This window comes from Apis florea, unplaced genomic scaffold (assembly GCF_048593485.1).
Source record: "Apis florea isolate Af1SG1 unplaced genomic scaffold, ASM4859348v1 contig_1615_pilon, whole genome shotgun sequence".
NCBI classification, from domain to species: Eukaryota; Metazoa; Arthropoda; class Insecta; order Hymenoptera; family Apidae; genus Apis; species Apis florea.
This window is the reverse complement of record NW_028256416.1, coordinates 4,803,885-4,823,950: the sequence shown is the minus strand read 5'-3', so window position 1 is coordinate 4,823,950 and position 20,066 is coordinate 4,803,885. Positions and strand designations below refer to the sequence as shown.

The following is a 20,066-nucleotide window of genomic DNA, read 5'->3' as shown; positions in this document are numbered from 1 at the left end:
CGCGCTGGAAATTCCAGAAGATCACCGACGGGACGATGGCTGGTTGCCTTCCACCCCTTTAAATTCAAATTTTCCTCTATTCTGCCCTGGTAAACGAAGAAATTGGACGTTAACGTTTATTGAACCTTCTCTTCATTATCATTCTTATTCAACTCGTAATCATCGAAATAAATATCACCGCCCGCGGAAAGAGATTTTCATCTTCCAAGTTATACAGATTCGAATATGAAAATCGAGAAAATTTCTTCCGCTTCCTCGACAAGTTCTTATAACAGTATCTCGAGGGACAAGAATTCGAATTTTCTAATCGAGAAGAGAGGGAAAAATTTTGAGAAAAAAAAAGTCAAATTAAAATAGTTGCCAAACTATCGTATAAAATCATTCGATATAAATAATAAACGATATCGAGTTTATACGTGTAAACGTACGACTCGTATCTTTATATTTACGTGCGAATCGACCGCTGCTTCGATTCTCGTTTCGTTTATTTCCCCTTCTTAAACCGCCGCGCGACGCGACATTGCGAGCTCTCAGTCGAACGAAGACATCGGCACGATTCGCGTCTATATAACGTATCTATATAATTATTTTTTATTTTTCTTTATTAAATATATTCTTTCTTGTTGTTTCGGTCAAATCATTTCACGATATATTTTATACAATATTTATATAATATTTTCGATAATCTTTCGAATTTTATTTTTTTTTTGTAATATATTTTTTTCAATTAAAGAAACACGTGAATAATTAGTTTAAATTTTTACGAATAAAATAAGAAGTTTCTAGTTCTAATTAATTTAAGCAATACGTATTTTAGATCCTTTCTCTTCTCGCATATAACGAGTATCGTGTAAATTTTTTGATTATAAAAATTACGAAACTTGAGACGAATATATTTTTCGATGAAAAATTAACAAAAGGGTAATTATTATCTGTATATAACTTCAGTTTGGAATATTTCGAAAACAGAGAAAGTAATTTAAAAACAATGAAAATAAATTGATTATTGATAAATAATCGTGAAGGAATTGAGGAAGAATTGATAATTTAAATAATTATACCGCATGAAATACGATCGTGACGGAAAAATGTTATCGAATTCCTATGAAAATGTCTTCGTTCTGGTTTAAGAAATAACGGCAAGAAACCAGGCTAACGATCACCACAGCCTATCTTCCGCCTTTCCTTATTGGTCCATTATGCACGACTTCAACGATTTCGTCTTCACGACTCGGATATTCCAGCCAGATTGCTTTAAGTATCGGCGTTTAACTGTCGGTATATGGGAATCGGCTTTCATCGGCCTGGAATGGATGCTTCTCTTTGTCCAAGAATCGTAAGAGAGAGAGAGAGAGAGAGAAAAGGAAAGAAGAAAATTGTGCATAAACTTGTAAGATAAAAACGTGTCATTCTTTTTAAAAAGAATTTAATCATTAAGAAATAACGTTGTTACTCGAGTTTCTTAATAATCGAGAAGAAATTCGAAACTAAAAGTTGAACTCAAAGTGAAAATTGTGCTGGCGGAGAACTCTTGGGATAAAAATATTTTTTGTAGATACTTGTAATTAAGGAATGGTTCTTTGTACGCGTCAGTGGAACTAAAACTCTAAGGAAATCTAAAGGAAAGATTAAAGAAACTACATTTTTATAACTAAACTTTTAAAATATATATATATATATAAACGTTATACAATTAAAATTTATTCCAAAGCAACTCAATAATTAAAAATTTCGGTTACTTTTGGAAGAAAAAGAATTTCTTTTTTTATCTTCTACAATTTTCTAACAAAAGTATAACCGTTCTAACGTGTTCTTAGTTAAAAATTTTTACATTTTTTTTTTCTTTTAATAAAATCGAAACGAAACATCCTCTCTCACAAAATCTACCTCAATTTTCCAATTATTAAGATGTTCTGAAATAATCCTTGAGGGCAACATTCTCATCTCAAAGGATCCCATTCGAAAACGAAGAGGGAAAGAAAAATTCTAATTGCCTCCCCTCCCCCTCCCCTTCCTCAAGGGAATTGGGTTAAGGTGTTAAGATTTTCTTTCCCGTTCTGTACAAAACGGTTACAGAAACTTTGCCATTCCTCGTATCTTCTAAGTTTAATTACAAAATAGATCCTGGCAACCGATCTCCCCTCCCAATACTTATAAACTTTCTTAACTCGATAATTGCACAAGTTTCAACATTTATTACGCAACTTTTAACGCGTACCTTTGTTTCGTTATGTTATCAAACTCGTTCCACCCTTCCCCCCTTAATTTCATTATTCGCGCATATCTGCCGCAATTTTCACATTGGTGTTCGCAGAGGCGTTGTTGTTCAACAAACGGTTTTCCACGATTTGGAAACGTGAATATGGCAAGAATGGAGGAAAAATGTTAAAATGGCAAACTATGCTCGAGAGAGAGGCTGATAATTTTGTTTGATTATATTCAACGTGCAATTTTGAGAAAGAACGAAAATACTTGGTTGGAAATTGATCGAAACGAATTTTAATTCCCACGGATTTAGTAAAGTTTCGAGATCGTATAGAATTTACATCATTTGCGTAGAATACCGTTTTTCGAACATTTCTCTGAGACGCGACCCAGTTTTTACGAAAGAAGCTGCATTTTCTTTGAACAATTACGTAAAACATTTTTAATGGAGGGATTATATCATAATTACATTAAAAATATTATCCTTCTCTAATTTTATTTTGAATTTCTAATTTTAAAGTGAAATAATAAAATTATGATAAATAATGCAAAATAAAATCTCGAAAAATTTTCCTCCTAGCGATTATTTTATTACGTTTAAAAGTATAAATTTCCATAAATTATCGAATTGCACGTTTATATCCCTCCTCGCCATCACGTATCCGCATTATCACTTTAAAGTGAAATTGAACCAAAGTGAAAATTACATACAGAGATATTAAAATGTTGTCGTAAAAAATACAAAATACTTAATATAATATATATATATATATATATATAATTGGGAATAAAAATATAAAAAATTTAGAAAGCGAATGTCTATCCACGTATATCCACCGTAAATATTACGACTGGAAATTTAACTTCATCCTCGATATTCATAAATTAAAAATATCCCCAGCCATTTTTAACCACCCGGATCTTTCATCTTCCGCACTTTTATCCTTTTCACCGCATTTCTCGCTGTAAATTGCGCCGACAGATAACGCGTGGATGAAACGTATCGACACGTATCGGGCCCGAGTTAAATCAGGCATATTCAAAGGGGATCAAAGTTGTCCGACATTTTCCAGCTGCGTGATATGATTAATCGTTCGCGTTCTTCCCCGCCTTTCCGTAAATTTCCATTATGGAAATTTATTTCGACACGCGAAAACTGGGATACTTTAATATTTATCGAGTGTGTCGCGCCAATAATATTTAGCATATTTCAAATGCGATATATACATATCGATAGAAATTTCTCGAATCGAAATTAGTTTGTTTCGACCCCCCTTTTTCGAAATTAATTTCGAAGCTTCGAAAAGTTTGTTATTATCGTCGATACCGTAAAATAATAAATGGATACCGTGCTCGATAATTAATTCATACCGGTTGAAATCAATTAAGAATTTGTTGGCGAAGAGTTTCGTTACGCCACCCTATGTATCGATCTATACTACTTGAAACTACTTCATCCCTATGTATAACGACTTCGAAAAGTTTAACAAATTTAGAATTTTGTTATCAAATTAATTATCGATTAAATCATGCCGAGAATTTTGAACGAATTACATTAAGTTTCAAATTTGAGAAACAATTTTGATTTTAGAACAAGGGTAAGAATGAAAGAAACCTCGGCGAATCCAAATGCGAAAAATTGTAAATTATCGATGATTAACAAGTCTTGGAGAAAGTGATAAAATCCTAAATTTAAATGTTAACGAATCGCTTTTCAATTATTCTCTCCGCGTCGTTTAACTTATTACACCCCGCCCTTCTAATCTGTTTTGTTCTGCTCTGCTGTCAAAGTAGAAACATTGTTCTACCCGTCTAACTACACAAGGTCGTGATACTATTTGCCCAGCTAAACACGTTCCACTCGTCCGCCCGCGTAATGTCTTCGCGCTGTTCGCCTGGCTACGTACAAATCCAACGTCTGATCAAATATCGCGTATAATCTACTTGTCTTGACCACATACTAGGTGTTGTAACACGCTGGTTTGGTTACACACTCTATATAATCTACTTGTTTGGTCGTGCACCAAAATACCCTACTTGTTTCGAAGTTTCGTGTCGTTTGTCCAACGCACACACGCGCACACCCGTTCCATTCGATTCCAAAGTCCTCCGCCGCGCCATAAACGTTCCTGTTCTACACGTCTTCCTGCATACGGACCCGCGCCACTTATGGGATCCGTGTACCGCCACTGTAAATTACTTACCGAACAGAGTACCAGAGTATTAAACCATTGAAACTATTATATATACGTGGCTTTCATCGATGGGATTGAACGATTAAATGTTCTTTCCGGTTATTTTACAAGGACGAGTTATTATTATTATTATTATTTTTACAAAATAATTCAAAGGAGAAAACGAAGAATTGATGGAGCATTGAAAAAGTGAAACAAGCAAATGGAAATGGAATAAATTGTGTGATTTAATGGAACGAGAGTAATTCTTTTGGGTATTGCGAAATATGCTTTTGAGAAATGGATGGTTAAAAGGGATCGAAATTAAAAGTTTAAGTGGGACAATTATCCCTTTTAAATTAAAACTCGTCCAATATTTTTTTATTTTATATATATATATATATATATATCTTTGACAGTTTTATTACGTGATAAAGGAAGAGATATTATATCACGAGGAAGGATAAAAGTCTAAAATACATTTTATTATAATCCATTTATATTCACTTTTATATCTTCCATTATAATGTAGAAGTTTTACAGTCGTAACTAATTGGGTCAATGAAAGGAAGTAAGTAATATCGCTTTGACCAAAAATATGAAAATTTTCTGTTCAAGCTACGTATATATATATATGTATGAATATTCATAAGACACGCTATAAAGGATCGATCTTTATAAAAATATTCATTAATCTATTAATAAGAATTAATAATAATTTAAAGAACGAGAAATAAGGTAATTTTTTTTAATTTAATTACAAAGTAAAATTAGTTTATATCTCGTGCGTTTCTATTTATCAAACCATACATTGTTCCACTATACCTGGCGATAACTCATGCTCGTATGTCAACTCACTGACAAGATATCGTTTCGTACTACTTGCCTGACAAACCGTAATACATTACTACTTTACCAAGGATAAAATCTAAAACGTGATTGTTAACCATCTAATGGGATTTTAACGTAATTTACGTTCCTTAAACTTTCCAGTAAGAATAATAGTGTTAAAAATAGTACAAAAAAAAGAAAAGAAATGAAAAAAATAAAAAAATAAGGACGAGAAATTTAGCTCATAATTTTTCACGTAATAACGACAAATTTATTTACGACACGTATCCACGCGTGTTTATTCAAATTTTTCCACGAATCATTTAAATCGATAAATTTTTCCACGCGAAAAATTCTCTCTTCGACGCAAAGAAATTTAAACGAGCGCGAAGTTGAATGGGGAAGGATCGTCCGCATTGAAAATAAGCGCAATGCAGCATCGCGTGACTGTCCGACACGCTTTTGAAAACTCTAAATTCCCGCCCGTATTTTATCCCACGATGAAAAGTCGTGGAGACGCATCTGGCGGGTCCGCAGTGGCGAAAAGCGTAATTTGTCGGACGACAGGATGGCGCGCGTCGCGTCGGGTCGGTGAAATTTTTAATTCCTTGCGAGGAAACGCGGAGGAAACGCCGAGGCTCATTTTTTTTCACCAGGCAATTACACCCGCGCAATACGGCATAATGGATGCAGAAAAGCGACGAGAAAACGAAATCTACGAGTATTTTTTTAGCACAGGAAAAAACCTTAATCGGATTTCGATCATCGAATATCGATTTAAATTCCGAAGAAGAAAGGATAAAATTGTTAACGAGTGTTGATATTTTTCTAAATTCTTAATGATGCTCTTTAACAATTGAATCCATGTGGCAATAATAATTCGATTTCGAAGAAAAAATTAAAAAGATAAAATTGCGATCCTGTATATAATTTTCGAGTTGCAAAAGAATTTGAATATATTTATTTATTTTCGTAAAATCGAAAAAAAAAAAACTATTTCTCGTCACGATTTTTCTTCAAGATAGATTCAGATAGATCTAATGAAACTGATTTGATAAAACTAAGCCCAGCACTCCGCCAGTAGCGAGGTTAGAGTATAAAGAAGAAATGAACTTATGCAACGGGTGGATTTTAAGCCGGGAAAGCAGTAGAAGTGGCCGAGAGTTAAAAATTAATTTTTCCCGTGGTAGGATTAATGCAAATGTCTGTGCTTTTCCTTGACTAAAATCTTTTCTCTCTCTGTCTCTCTCTCTCTCTCTCTCTCTCTCTCTCTCTCTTCCTTTTTTTTTCCCCTCCACAGAAAAATCCTCTTTTATTATTTAAGCTAGCTGTACGAGCTTTTTCCCGTTTCCGCCATGCATTCCTGTAATTATTTTCGAGCAATATAAAATATATCGTAATAAAAATTTATTTGACGATGAAATAAATTTACCGATTGATTCGACATTGGTGTTGCTTTAAAAAATATTGCTGGAAAAATATTTCGCGCGTTTAATATACGTTCTAGCGTAAATATTCGTCGAATATCAATTTTCGAGAAAAATTGATGGAATTTCAGCGTGAAATTCTCGGTGACGAAATATTTGAAAATATATATCTTCCTTGTGTTGCTTTATTACAGGGAATATAACTGTGGAAATTCGAGAAGAAACGAAGATAGCGAAAGAAAAGATACTTTATCGTGCGTTTCCAACCTGGTAAGTTTCAATGCCTGCCATTCATCGTTCCACAATAGAAAAATAACATTATATTCGATACAAAAATTTCTTTACTAATCGGATAAGAAAAAAAAAAAAAACGTAAAACGTTTCTCGTGAATGGATTGCAGATGTTCGTATATTTATAGGAAATTTGAAGATTCGGTTCCCCGAAGTTTTTCCCCTTTTTTTCTTCTTTTAATCAATTATATGAGGGTAACGATAACTTTTAAAGATATATAATTATTTCCACATAATTAAATAATATATTTAGAATTATAATTAAAGTGTTACTATTAAAAAAAAAAACGACTAAAACACACGAGTATAAAAATTTTAAATTCGATTCAAATGATAACACAACGAGATATAAATTAATTCTCGAAACCGATCTTTGTTAAAACAAATTAAATTCCATGTTCCATTTAAAAATACTCATTCGCCATCCCAAAAACGTTATACACAACGTGTATTACAAAAACGAAATATCTTTCACGATCGTATCGTATCATTTAATTCAATCTAACCGATAAAACTTTTGGCGCGCAAAAACTTTTCACGATCTTTTCTCGAAAGAACGATGCACGAATATCCCACATTGCGCAACCGAGAAGGATCTCGAATGTCTCGATTTCGCAGCTGTGACTCTTGAAATTCATCGAGATTCTCGATCGTTCTTTTTCAACCTCGAAAACGAAACGAAACGCTTGCGATCATTGTTCACCGACACGAATCGATTGTATGAAATACGATGATGTAAAAAAAAAAAAACAAAAGTTTATATCTCGTTGTTTAAGAAATTGTCCAACCCCGATAATTCTCGTTTTGGCCTCAGCCAGTTCGTTAATTTCTCGTCTGCTTCCCATCCACCCTTCTCCCTTTGAATTCAAAGCTAAAGCCAGCCAGTTACACAGAGGCACAACCTCCCTCGAGAAGTCTGACAACACGCTTGCCTTTTCCACTTGCCGCCACTGTGCCTGCACCAACTACTGAAACATCGTGTCGTGGCAGTTGGACGAAGTTTCTTGATTGTTGCCAGATAAATTATGAATAATATCGTTGACGATCCTCTGGCTATCCTTTGATTAATTGGAGTTGCGATAATGAGAACGGATTCTTTTTAAAGATTTTTTTCAAAAGAGACGAGAGAAACAGGATTTAATCAATGAGTAATCGTTGATTCTATAATTGTTAAAGAAAAATCTTAAAAGAATTTATTACGTTCGAATGTGAAAGATATTTTACATTCGATATATAACAACTCTGAGAGGAATAATATATTTTTACGAAATTTTGAAAATTATTAATTAATTGTTTTTAAAAATTATTATTCAACGTTGACAAATGGGATAAAATTTTGACAAGAGCGTGAAAAAGTTTAACAAAGGAAGATAAAAATTATTACGAATCCACAATCTCTGGAAATATAAAAATATAATCGAATTTCGATCAATTCGTCAAGTTTTATATAGCAAGGATCCAGTCTCATAAACCCCGAGCAATTTGATCGCGATCTCGATTAATCCCGAATTTCTAGATTTCCGGGATTCTCAAGGAGGAAGGAGAAGGAGGGGTAATTGAACAGGGTCCAATGCATGTCGGATAGCCAGAATTTTCAGCCGGCCACCTAATTCAACGCGAATCGATGTCTCGACTCTCGAAACCGATGCCAGGCCCACCCTTGCATTTCAGACACTCCTACCTACGTGTTTCCTGTTTAACAGATTGCTTCTGTTCCACGAATCGTCCGCGTTTAACCCGGGATTACTTGGATCGAGCTTTCGATTCTGATTCCGATTTTGAAGAAGAATATTTTCGTATGGATCGTTGGTACGACGAGACGAAGATATATTCGCATTTTTACGAGAAGTTCAAAAATTTAAATTACGTATATTTAACGCGAAGGATGGAACGATTTTCCTCTTCCTTCTTGGCCTTCATTTCCTTTTTTTTTTTTTTTTTTTAATTATATTCACGAATAGATCAGCGTAGTTTAATTATCATGTAAATGACTCTGATTAAAATACAAGTCACAATGGTGATAAATCTTCCCGCATAATAACGAGTTCGATTACAATATAATTTTACTTAGTCAAGTTTTATATCAGTAAGAACATAAATATATATATATATATATACATCATTCCCAAACTATCGACAGAATTAAAAATAAAATCTTGACACGGCACAAAGTGACGACAAATTAAAACACCTACCTTCGGCCCTTTATAAAATTGAAAACAAAAATCTTGCATGTTAACACACAGTGCATCGATATTACTGTAAAACCATTGTCAAACGAAAGCAAAACAATCTCACAACAGCATCGATACCGGAACGATAATATTTTCACAAAATCGAAACGTTATTTTCTTCGTTCGAAGAGGAGAGAGAGAGAGAGAGAGAGAGAGACGAGGATCATTGGACACCGAAATGGTAAACACCATGACGTTATTCAATATTTGGATGTTAAAACGTTTCCAATGGGAAGCGCGATCTCCTTTAACAGCGCCGGAGGGAAATTGCACGCGGCCGTTGAAAATTTCGAGCACGGCAAAGTGTAATACAATGCGCTCACGTCCCGCATAAATCCAACCAATTTTTCCGGGGATCGCGAGCGCAATAAACATTGATCAGCCTGGTTCCACGTGACGGTACAAAATAGCTGTGAAAACGAATACGAAAGTCGATCCGCCACTTCGAATGATCGCCATTTTCCATCCGAGCCTACGCTTTAAGACGTGTACGTGATGCGGGAAAACGCATCATTCGAAATTTCATTCCCCGATTGATCGCCGTTCCTATCCGCTCCTATCCTTTATACGCCTTAACACGTGTACGTGACGCGGAACACGCCTCTTTCTCTTCGCTCGCCAAGCGAAATCTTACGGTTTGGTGAATAGAATAACGGCAACAGGGATATCGAAATTTCTTCCTTCTCGAGGAAGTACTGTGATACTCGATGGCTATGGTTTTGAGCCATAATTGAATTCTCTTTAATTATTCACTCAAATTATTATTGTGTTATTTGGATGTTGATACCGTGGTGAATTAACTTTGGAAAAAATTCGAATCTTTAATTATTAGCAATTGTACACGTCATTACCTTAGAAGAGAATCAATTAATTTCATACGTGCTTAAAATTCGAATTCTCCCAAGAGAAAAAGTTCGAGTCTTCTTCTACACGATTCATTATTCCAAGAGAAATCGTAATTACGAGAGGTTTCGATTTTCGCAGGAAAAGAAGCGCATCGTATCCGTTTATAAGAGGAACAGAAGAAGCTTCTGAAAAATCTTGCCAAACGGAGGCTTCGATTTCTCGATTGGTAGTTATTCAATCGCTTTACACCACCGTCTCCATTTTCCTCTCCTTTCCAACAACCACCGTTCTCGCCCTTCCCGGCTATACACTTTCGATACCAGACTACCCGATAACAGATCAAAGAGAAGCTCTCCTCGGCTCTCCTTATTCTCCGCATTCCAAGGCATTCCCTTGGCATCGACAGTATCCAAGCAAACTCTCTCTCTCTCTCTCTGCAAAGTATCCTCATCATCCGTGTCTCCTTATAAGCCCAGCCGTCTTTATTACCCAGCGTTGAAGGATGTGGACTTAGGTTAACGGAGTGTTCCACCCTTTTTCTTTTTTTTTCTCTCTCCCTCCAGTTCCTTTCAACTCTCCTCTTGTGCTTCGGTGCCAAGGCAAAAGACGGCAGTAAACCGCAAACGACCTCGAGTCTAACGAGGGTGCGCATTAGTCACGGGCGGCGAACCGTATGGGCTAAGATATTACGCGTGATGCAATTTTATTTACGAGCTGCGATTACAACTCGGCCCTTAATCGCTTTTTTTATTTTCCTCCAGCTCGTGTGTTCGTCAATGGATGGATTTTATATATATATTTAACGATTACGATTGATCTCCATCGAGTTGTTGTCTCGGATGAGACAAAGAAAAAATGGGGATTGGGTCTTTTTCATATCACGAAAAGTGGACAAAGATTAGTTTTTGATTTAGATCTGTATTTGAGAATTTTAGAGGAGGGATATTGGATCGATTCGATGATTGAGAAATAGAAATTGTGAAATGATTTTTCTTTTGTTTTCTGCCTTCTTTGCGCTTCCATGCTACGCACGATTTAACAATGATTATTTTTGTTACGTGTTTGGGAAGGGTTTTGGATTATTCCATCCTTTTGGCGCGAATTGCAAGTCTTTTCAATTCAGACGATATTAAGATTCGTGATTAGATATGCGGAGAAAGATAGTCCAATTTTAGAGAAGGGATTTTGCCTCGATTCGATAATTGCGTTGAGAAATTGTGAAATGATTTTTCTTCTGATTTTTCTATCTTCTTTGCGCTTTTATGCTACGAGAGAAATGATCGCGTTCGTACGTGGCAGGATTTAACAATGATTATTTTTGGAGGAAATATCCTTATTCGTTATGTGTTTTTATTGGAATTTCACGGGAAGGATTTTGGATCATTCCATTCTTGTGTTTTTGGCGCGATTCGAATTGAATGTCTTTTCAATATGCGGAGAAAGATAGTCCAATTTTCACTCGGTACACAGACACGCGTATTAAATTTCAAGCAGAATTCCACGATAAGATTAATTACAGATGTTATCCTTAGCTTAACTTACGATTAGAATGTCCTTAGTCTAAAATACGATGTCTACGAGATAATGTAAATTAATCAGTTGCCCCCAAGACGTGATAAACATCTCAATCCCAACTATCTAAAACCCCTATCTTACTTACATGATTTAACCCCGTTGAAATTCATTGATCGAATTATTATCGAACGCATCGAATTATTCGACGAAAAAAATAAATCTTGTGCGAATGAAAAAGGATCCTTGCTCGCGATGATTTCGAGCAAAATCCTCCTCGAAAAAAAAGTCAAAAAGCAAAAATCCCTCAAAAATATAAACGCGCAACAGCTGAAAAATTCATCGACGATAAATCTCTCATCAGAGTCATCGGATCATTCGATGCGAAAAGAATTACTATTTCCAAATAAAAAAAAAAAAATGAAAATGAAAAATTGCACGCACATAGATATAGATTCTCTCTCTCTCTCTCTCTCTCTCTCTCTCTCTCTCTCTCTCTCTCTCTCTTGTCCCGTTCACAATGATCGTCCCGTTGGAATGGAAAATCGAGGAGAGAAAGAGCGGTGGATGTGCAACTTATTAAAGGCGAACAAGAAAGGCTCTCTACTCTTTTTTTTTTTTTTTTTTTTACATTGGCGCCAATTTCATCGTGTAATCGGAGGATTACGGTGTCTGCAGAAATTTATCTACAACGTCCAGCTAAATCGCGTGTGCTGCACGATCCAGCTAGGTGAGCAGCTAATAGTAAACGTAGGTGGCCACCACGTACAGCCACGTACCTGGGATTTCCAATCGTTTGCTGGGCAACGTTGCTTCGCCAAGGCTTGATGTAATTGCACTCTGTCCTACGATTCGCCGCAATGATTTGCTGGTTTACAGAAACGCGAATAAGCCGAAATCTGGCTCGACTCTATCCAGTCGAACGAATGGAACGCTGTCGTTATTTCGACAATATCGATTTTTATGTTATTCCAATATCGAAATTGTTTTATTTCCAATCCAGTTGAGAGATTTTAAATAAAATTAATTTTTAAATTACGTTTTGATATTAAAAATTTCGTCGAGAAAAGAATGGTACACAACAATGGTTCTAAACGAATTATTTAAACGAATCACGATGATAAAGTTATCACTTTCCTAATCTAAAATGGAAAAAAATTTTGTCCCGAATCGATAATGCTGCGCAGATAAATCACCGCAAATTGAATATCCGCATCGAGTTTCCCTTAAGCAAAATAATCGTGCAACGTAGCAGACTTATTACGTGGGTCGGCTCACGGCTGTTTCCAATTTTCATATAAATCAAACAATTACAACAACTGTCCACAACAAAGCCCGCGACTGGTTCGCCATAAATGCAATTTCACCTCGAGTTCCGCATAAAGTAGTTTTCCCTCCTCTGTATGCATTGTGTTGTTCGAGCGGGGGGATTGTAAGAGTCTTGGGGGGGTACAACAGTGGCCGAGGCCGATCTCCTTCCCCGGAGAAAGCCGAGGTTGGCCGAAGCGAGGGCTGCATAATTCGTGGCGTGTGTTGATCTTTCGATATTGCCAGGCCACCGCCGCCAAATAATAGATGACGGACAAAATTCCATCCAAACTTTTGCATCAAGGTGTACGAATTTCGTTCGATCATTCGTTACGATTCAATTAAAATTCATTTCACCTCGTGAAGATGGAAAGCGGGGAGAGAGAAAGAGAGAAGAGTAGATGGATGGGAAGTTCGTATTCGCGTTGACGAGACATTACGATTGATCGATCTTGATGGCATTTTTTGAGCGAACGGTACTTTCGATGATGACTCGTTTTTGACGAATGTATTTTATTATACTTTTCTCTCTCTCTCTCTCTCTCTCTCTCTCTCTTCTCTCTCTCTTGTGTCTTTTTCGATTCTTCGAGATGAAAAGTACATAAGAAAGTTTTGGAAAATTGGTATTGCAATGCGTTGCAATGTATTGTTGGGTTTTTAAAAATCTTTGATTTCTGCGAATAAAAATTTCGAATTCTCTTCTTATAAGAAGTAGATTATTTGCGATTTTTACGATTTTTTCCAATATTCATAAGATTGTACGATATAAACTGTTGATATGAATATCAAGTGATAGTGGAAACTCATATTTCGATTATTAAGTTAGATTATTTCATAATATTATTAATAATAAACAGCTACCTTGTTTAGAGAAATAATAATAATAATAATAATAATAATAATAATAATAATAATAATAATACAGTAATACCATACAGTGCCAATTTTCCAATCTACAGCCCACTAATCCCAGTTCTGACGCGGTAAAGCCAATAATCATCCTAATAAACTATCGATCCCGATACAAATAATTTCTATAAACTTTCATCAACTGAAATTAAATTGGAAATATATTAGCATAATTTAAAGAAAAAAAAAGCTAATGATACGACATCGATTCGCTTGATTCGACTTCAACGCATAATAAGCCAATAACCATTCCACGATATAAACTATCAAAACCCGATTCAATCTCTACATATTTCTAACGTAATAACAATATCGATAAAACATCACATTAAATCCCCGATTCTGATCCACAATTCTAACCCCCAAACCCCAACCAACATCGATAACCCCGATAACCACTTGATAATAAACAACCAAACGTGCAAATATACTATCAAATACAAGACAAACAGTTTCAGTAGCCAGCAATTCGATAGATAGCTGCAATGGAGACAAATACTTGTACCGTGGTAGAGGATATCCTCCGTTTCCGGTATCCGTGGCAAGTATCCCTCCTCTCAGGAGCCCAGGGACAGGCTGGCTGTTTAACAAAGCCACGGGGATCGTCCCACGGCTACGTGACTAAAGACAGAATTTCCGAGTTTCCACGCAGCTAAGGCCAATTCCCCTTTGGTTTACAGCGGAAGTTCCGCGAGACTCTTCCACGCCTCGAGGCTGAATCTTGGCGGATGGAAATGGAAACACAGCACGTTTGCCAACTATCCGGCCGCGGGCGATGTTCGAGCACGAATTTATGCCATCGCGACCTCCACAAGACGACGAGGATCAAGTCTGAATAATTGGATCGACTCTCAATTCAACTTCCGTCCCCCTGATTCTGATTATATTGCTCCTTGTTATCTGCAATTAACGAATGATTAAACGTTGTCGTTCCGTTTGAAGCGATCGTGCCATGTTTTCACGCGTTTATGATCTTGTGATTAAGACTTTCGATCGTTTTTGGAACGATTCGTTAATTATTTTTGGTTAAACGTTATCGTTTGAAGCGATATTTTCACGCGTTTATGATCTTGTGATTAGGATTTGGCGAATTTGGAACGATTCATTAATTATTTAACGATGGTTATCGTTTGAAACGATCGTGCGATGTTTTCACATGTTGTTTCACGTTTATAATCTTGTGATTAAGATTTGGCGAGTTTCGATCGTTTTTGGAACGATTCGTTAATTATTTATGGTTAAACGTTATCGTTTGAAGCGATCGTGCCATGTTTTCACGCGTTTATGATCTTGTGATTAAGACTTTCGATCGTTTTTGGAACGATTCGTTAATTATTTTTGGTTAATACGTTTGAAGCGATCGTGCGATGTTTTCACATGTTGTTTCAGCGTTTATAGATCTTGTGATTAAGATTTGGCGAGTTTTCGATGGTTGTTTGGAACGATTCGTTAATTATTTTTGGTTAAACGGTTATCGTTTGAAGCGATCGTGCGATGTTTTCACATGTTGTTTCACGTTTATAATCTTGTGATTAAGATTTGGCGAGTTTTGATCGTTTTTGGAACGATTCGTTAATTATTTATGGTTAAACGTTATCGTTTGAAGCGATCGTGCCATGTTTTCACGCGTTGTTTCGCGTTAATGATCTTGTGATTAAGATTCGGACAAGTTGATGGCGAGTTTCGATCGTTTCTTGAATTATTCGTTAATTATTTAACGATAATTATCCGTTTGAAGCGATTGCGTGATGTTTGAAGAAGTTAATGAAAAAGTTTGGGTCGATTTGAAACGTCATTGCTCAATGATTGTTACATGTTACGATTTCGTTTCGGAGCGATAATTGTTCGAGGTTTGTGATCTTGTGATTAGAGTTTAAGGAAGTTGGTTTGGATTGGTTTGAAGCGTTAGTTAGTTGTTTGAGGAAACTGATTAAGTTTAATGAGAATATTATTAAGGATTGAGAGATTGTTAATAGAGTAAACGAGAATTATTGGATTGATTATTAATTTTCTTAATGCACGATTCTTGTAATCTTTCACAAATTCTTATCTTATGGATTTTGAATTTTTATCGTGTAAAATTTTAATCGATCTAAATATAAATTCCAAGTAATTGTATTTTCATTATTTATCAATGAGATCAATATACGTATGTGGATATTATAATTAAAATTCAGAATTTTTACTTAAAATTGTTATGAGGTTGTATATTATCTAGAATTTTATTTCTGGAATTTTTCGTGAATTTCCTTCCTTTGCTGAATAGATGATTAAACTCAGTTAGAATTGTTAGACTTCAGGAATTTAATGAGAACGCTTGAACTAAGTTTCGTTGTTGAGTAATGTCAGAATGCGTGAATGGTATTAAGCGGCAAGTTCCTCAACAGATTTGTCCTTTCGCTGTGCGATATTAGATAAGAGCAAGTGGAATCTTCATAAGTGACGTTTAACTTGAAGCAGCGAGTGCCTCCCCGGCTGAATACCGAATTTCGTTTCGTTCCAGTGACATTACATTATGAAATATCATTAGAAATCGTAGAGACACTTTTGAAGAATAATAATTGTCAATAATAATAAATACAAAAGAAATATCCCTTCGTTGAGGAAATACAAAGACACGGATGAAAACGTAACAAATAAACGAAAAATATAAACCGAATCGAGAATGAGCGAATAAACAAACCTGAATATACATTATGCATTCCGTCTCTCTACTTATTTTGATTGTATAAAACACGTTCACGTTTCAATCTCGATATTACGAACAAAATATCGAATAAAACTTGAATAAAATTAATTTAACATCACTATCAAACCTAATGTACAAGAACAATATAAACTATAATATTTTCTAAAAAATTTTCAATTCTATTTTATACACAGTATTCGATTCATAAAATATCCATCTTCTAATGGAACCTTTCAGAAATGTATGTATTGTACAAGAAAAAAAAAATTGAATAAAAAAACAATTATTCCAACCAAAACGCGGCAAACTGCATTCGTGGAAAATATTCATCATAGCCAAGAATCGTTGATTGACGGAAGAAAGTCGCTTTGAATAACGATTTAAATTCTCTAGAGTACATATCGAATCATCCGTGTTTCCAACTGTACATTACTCCAAAAGAAATCGTTCAACGATAAACGAATGTAACAAGTCAAAGGAGAAAATTCCACGAATGAAAGTGGTTAAAAACGCGAATAAAAACTGATCGATCAGTTCGTTCGACATCGAGGAAAAAATTCCCAATAATTTCACTATTTTTTTGCGCCAGTTATTTTTCCACGATATTTTCGCAACGCATTCTCTCCATATTTTCCAATATCGAAAATGACTTACAACGTAAACTCGATATAGACACGTAGAATATGTTTCTCGACAATGGAATTCCCGAGCATGTAAGTGTTGATAATTTTATCGATTATTTACTTTTTACATTATAAAACCGTGAAATTTTATTCCCCACTTTTTTCTTTTATTATATCTCGTGGAGAGATATGGAAATGGATGGATCCTGTGCTCTATGAGATGAATCTGACGAGGAATTCGTGTAACAGCCTCTTTTTCAACAATTTGATGTCCCAAGGGAAAGCAAAAGGAACAATTAAGGAAGAAATTGCGTACCACGAGTGAAATATTCCAGTATAGTCAGACATTGTATCCCCGCAAAAATCTCTTTTTCGTTTCGATCTTTTACAAAGCGGGAAGAAAATTGGAGAGTAAATTACGCGTGTCAAATACAATGTAACATTTCGTATTCCTTGCGTACAAAGCAGATAAAAGAAGGAAAAGATTTACAACGCGTGTCAATTAAATTGTATCGATCAGACGTAAGATCAGACAAAATTAATATTCGTTGAATTTTTGCATATGAAATTTCAAACTTATTTGCAACGATTCTTCTTTTCTCAAAAATTTACTTCACTTAAAACAATTTGTAATATTTTAATCTCGCATAGGGGAACGCGAAATAATAACACGAAGATGCGTATAACTTCCCTCCATTTTATTTCTTCCCTAATCTGTACACGAACGAGCACGAAGATTGAACATCATTGGAGGGTGCGGCATTCATCAGGCAAAAGTGGAGTATGTACAGAGCAGGCAGAGAATCCACTGCTGGCTACCGATAACTTCATGCCCGTGTGCATGATTAACGTCATTAAACCGTGGATGAGCAACGAAGACGCGATCAAAAGAGATAACGCCCGTAGACCTCGATCCTGGCGGAAGATTTTGTCGTTACGATAAACGTCGTCCGATGCGCACAATCAGCTGGTGCATGAAGCACACACGATGCCCCATTTTAGCTCGCGTAAATAAACGTGAACGCCGAGTTAATTGAGTTGAGAACGGAATAAAACGAAATAAAAGCGACAATTCTCGAGAAGATAGTACGAAAAGGTTGATTGATTTAATGTAATTGGACCGCAAATGTATTGTAACAGGAATAATTATTGCGGATAATTAAGTCGAGACAGGGGTCTTTGTATGACAATGAAAATGTGTGTTATTCGATTGGAAATCGATATCGATATCGTTAAAAAGTTGAAACAAGTGATTTTTAATTTACGTAAAAATATGTGAAAATAATTTTGTAACGCCTTTTGAGGATTAAATTCATTACTGGATGATTGTTCGTTATTGATTCGATTTTTATTTGTATAAAATTAGGCTGCAGCATCGATAGTTTAATAAGTGTTATTGTGATCAACGATGGAAGATGAAGGAAAACGGAGGGAGAAAATTATCGACGATGGGCGCAGAAGACAATGGTGAAGGATTGGGCACGAATCGGTACGTGCTCCGTAGAAGTTGCACGAGGAAAAGTGCAGTGAATTACGCGGTACGTGCACGGGTTGCGAGACTTGTCAGAGTTTTGAATGAAGACCGGTTCGCCTGAGTGGTTGAATAGGGCTTGAGAGCAACCCTGGTGAGCATTATGCGCCCATTTTGCATAGAATTTTGAAGGACGAGAAGATAGATATTTCCATTCGATCCTTTGCTACCGATCACAGTGATATCGTTTTTAAAATATCCCCAATAAAATATAGTAATTGATTAATGATAATTATTCTCTAATTTTTTTCAATGGCGATGATATTTTTTCCAATATCATACGTTAAAGAAAATAATAGTAGCACTCGATTCTTGGAATCTTTAATAAGGATAATTTTTAATTTTTTAATTCGGCAAAAATAAATACAAACCATTGTTGCAATTGCGAAATTATGATTCAAACTATCGCACTATCGTGACACTAACTATTAAAAATTCAACGAATTTGACAAAGCATTCGATCCTTTATTACCGATGATGATAATAATAAAATATCCTGAACAAGATGTAGTAACTGATTAATTGTAATTTTTTTTTTTCCAATGGCGATGATTTTTCGATTATTAGCATAGACATCGTGCATACGTTGAAGAAAGTAATAGTAGCTCGATTGTTGGAACTTTGATAAGGATAATTTTTAAATAGATCGATAATGACGAAGAATTATGAATTCTTTAATTCTGCAAAAATATAACACACAAATTATGGTTCAAATTTTCGCACTAGCTATTAAAAAATTTGACGAGGCATTTCAAATTGCAATTTTATCGGTAATTAAGTATCGTTTCGAGAGAGAGAGAGAGAGAGAGAGAGAGAGAAAGAGAGAAATCCACGGAAAATAGGGTTCAAAGAATCGAAGCTTGTTGTAAAAAATACCCTTTTCTCTCTGCCCAGTTCGAATGAAATCGTTTCGATTTTTCATTTCAATATCCCGAGTGGACGATTTATACGAGACCTGGATTCAATTTCCAACAAGAATCACGTTTTCCACGAGTTTTCCAATGTTTTAATGCCATTGCGCGGCGTAATTAACCTTCTTGTTTACGATTTTAATTTTACATGCATATTAAAGTGCGTAATTAAAGCACAATGTGATTTTGAAAATTGTTTCCATGACGAATATATTAACAAATTATAAAAGTAATCGACTAAAAGTGGATCTCGATGTTCCTCTAACACCCTACTTCTTCCCTGTACTTAATCCGTATTTAATCCGCGCATTCTTTCATGTTATACCTTAATTTAATAACAGAAATACGACTTGGAAATAATAAGAAAATGATAAGAATATTATTTTTACTGAATATTTTAGTCAAATAGCTCGTTGAATATCAATTAAAAATGTCAACCGTTAAAGAAACAAAATTTTATAGAAATGAAATTGATTCTAGACACTCAGAAAATCAATCGAATATAAATCAATAAAATGAACAACGATCATAAATTATAATAAATAAACAAAACGCCTCGAATTAAACAATGCCTA

General features: G+C 35.2%; 1 protein-coding gene across 2 annotated transcripts in view; it reads left to right on the top strand.

Moving 5' to 3' along the window:
- Nucleotides 1-6,876: 6,876 nt before the first annotated feature.
- Nucleotides 6,877-20,066, top strand: part of NLG-5 (neuroligin 5) — a 107,716-nt gene continuing 94,526 nt past the window's right edge. For both annotated transcript variants that reach the window (XM_086917890.1, XM_086917886.1), the window contains exon 1: nucleotides 6,877-6,907. The gene's annotated coding sequence lies outside the window, so the exon portion shown is untranslated. The remainder of the gene's footprint in view (nucleotides 6,908-20,066) is intronic.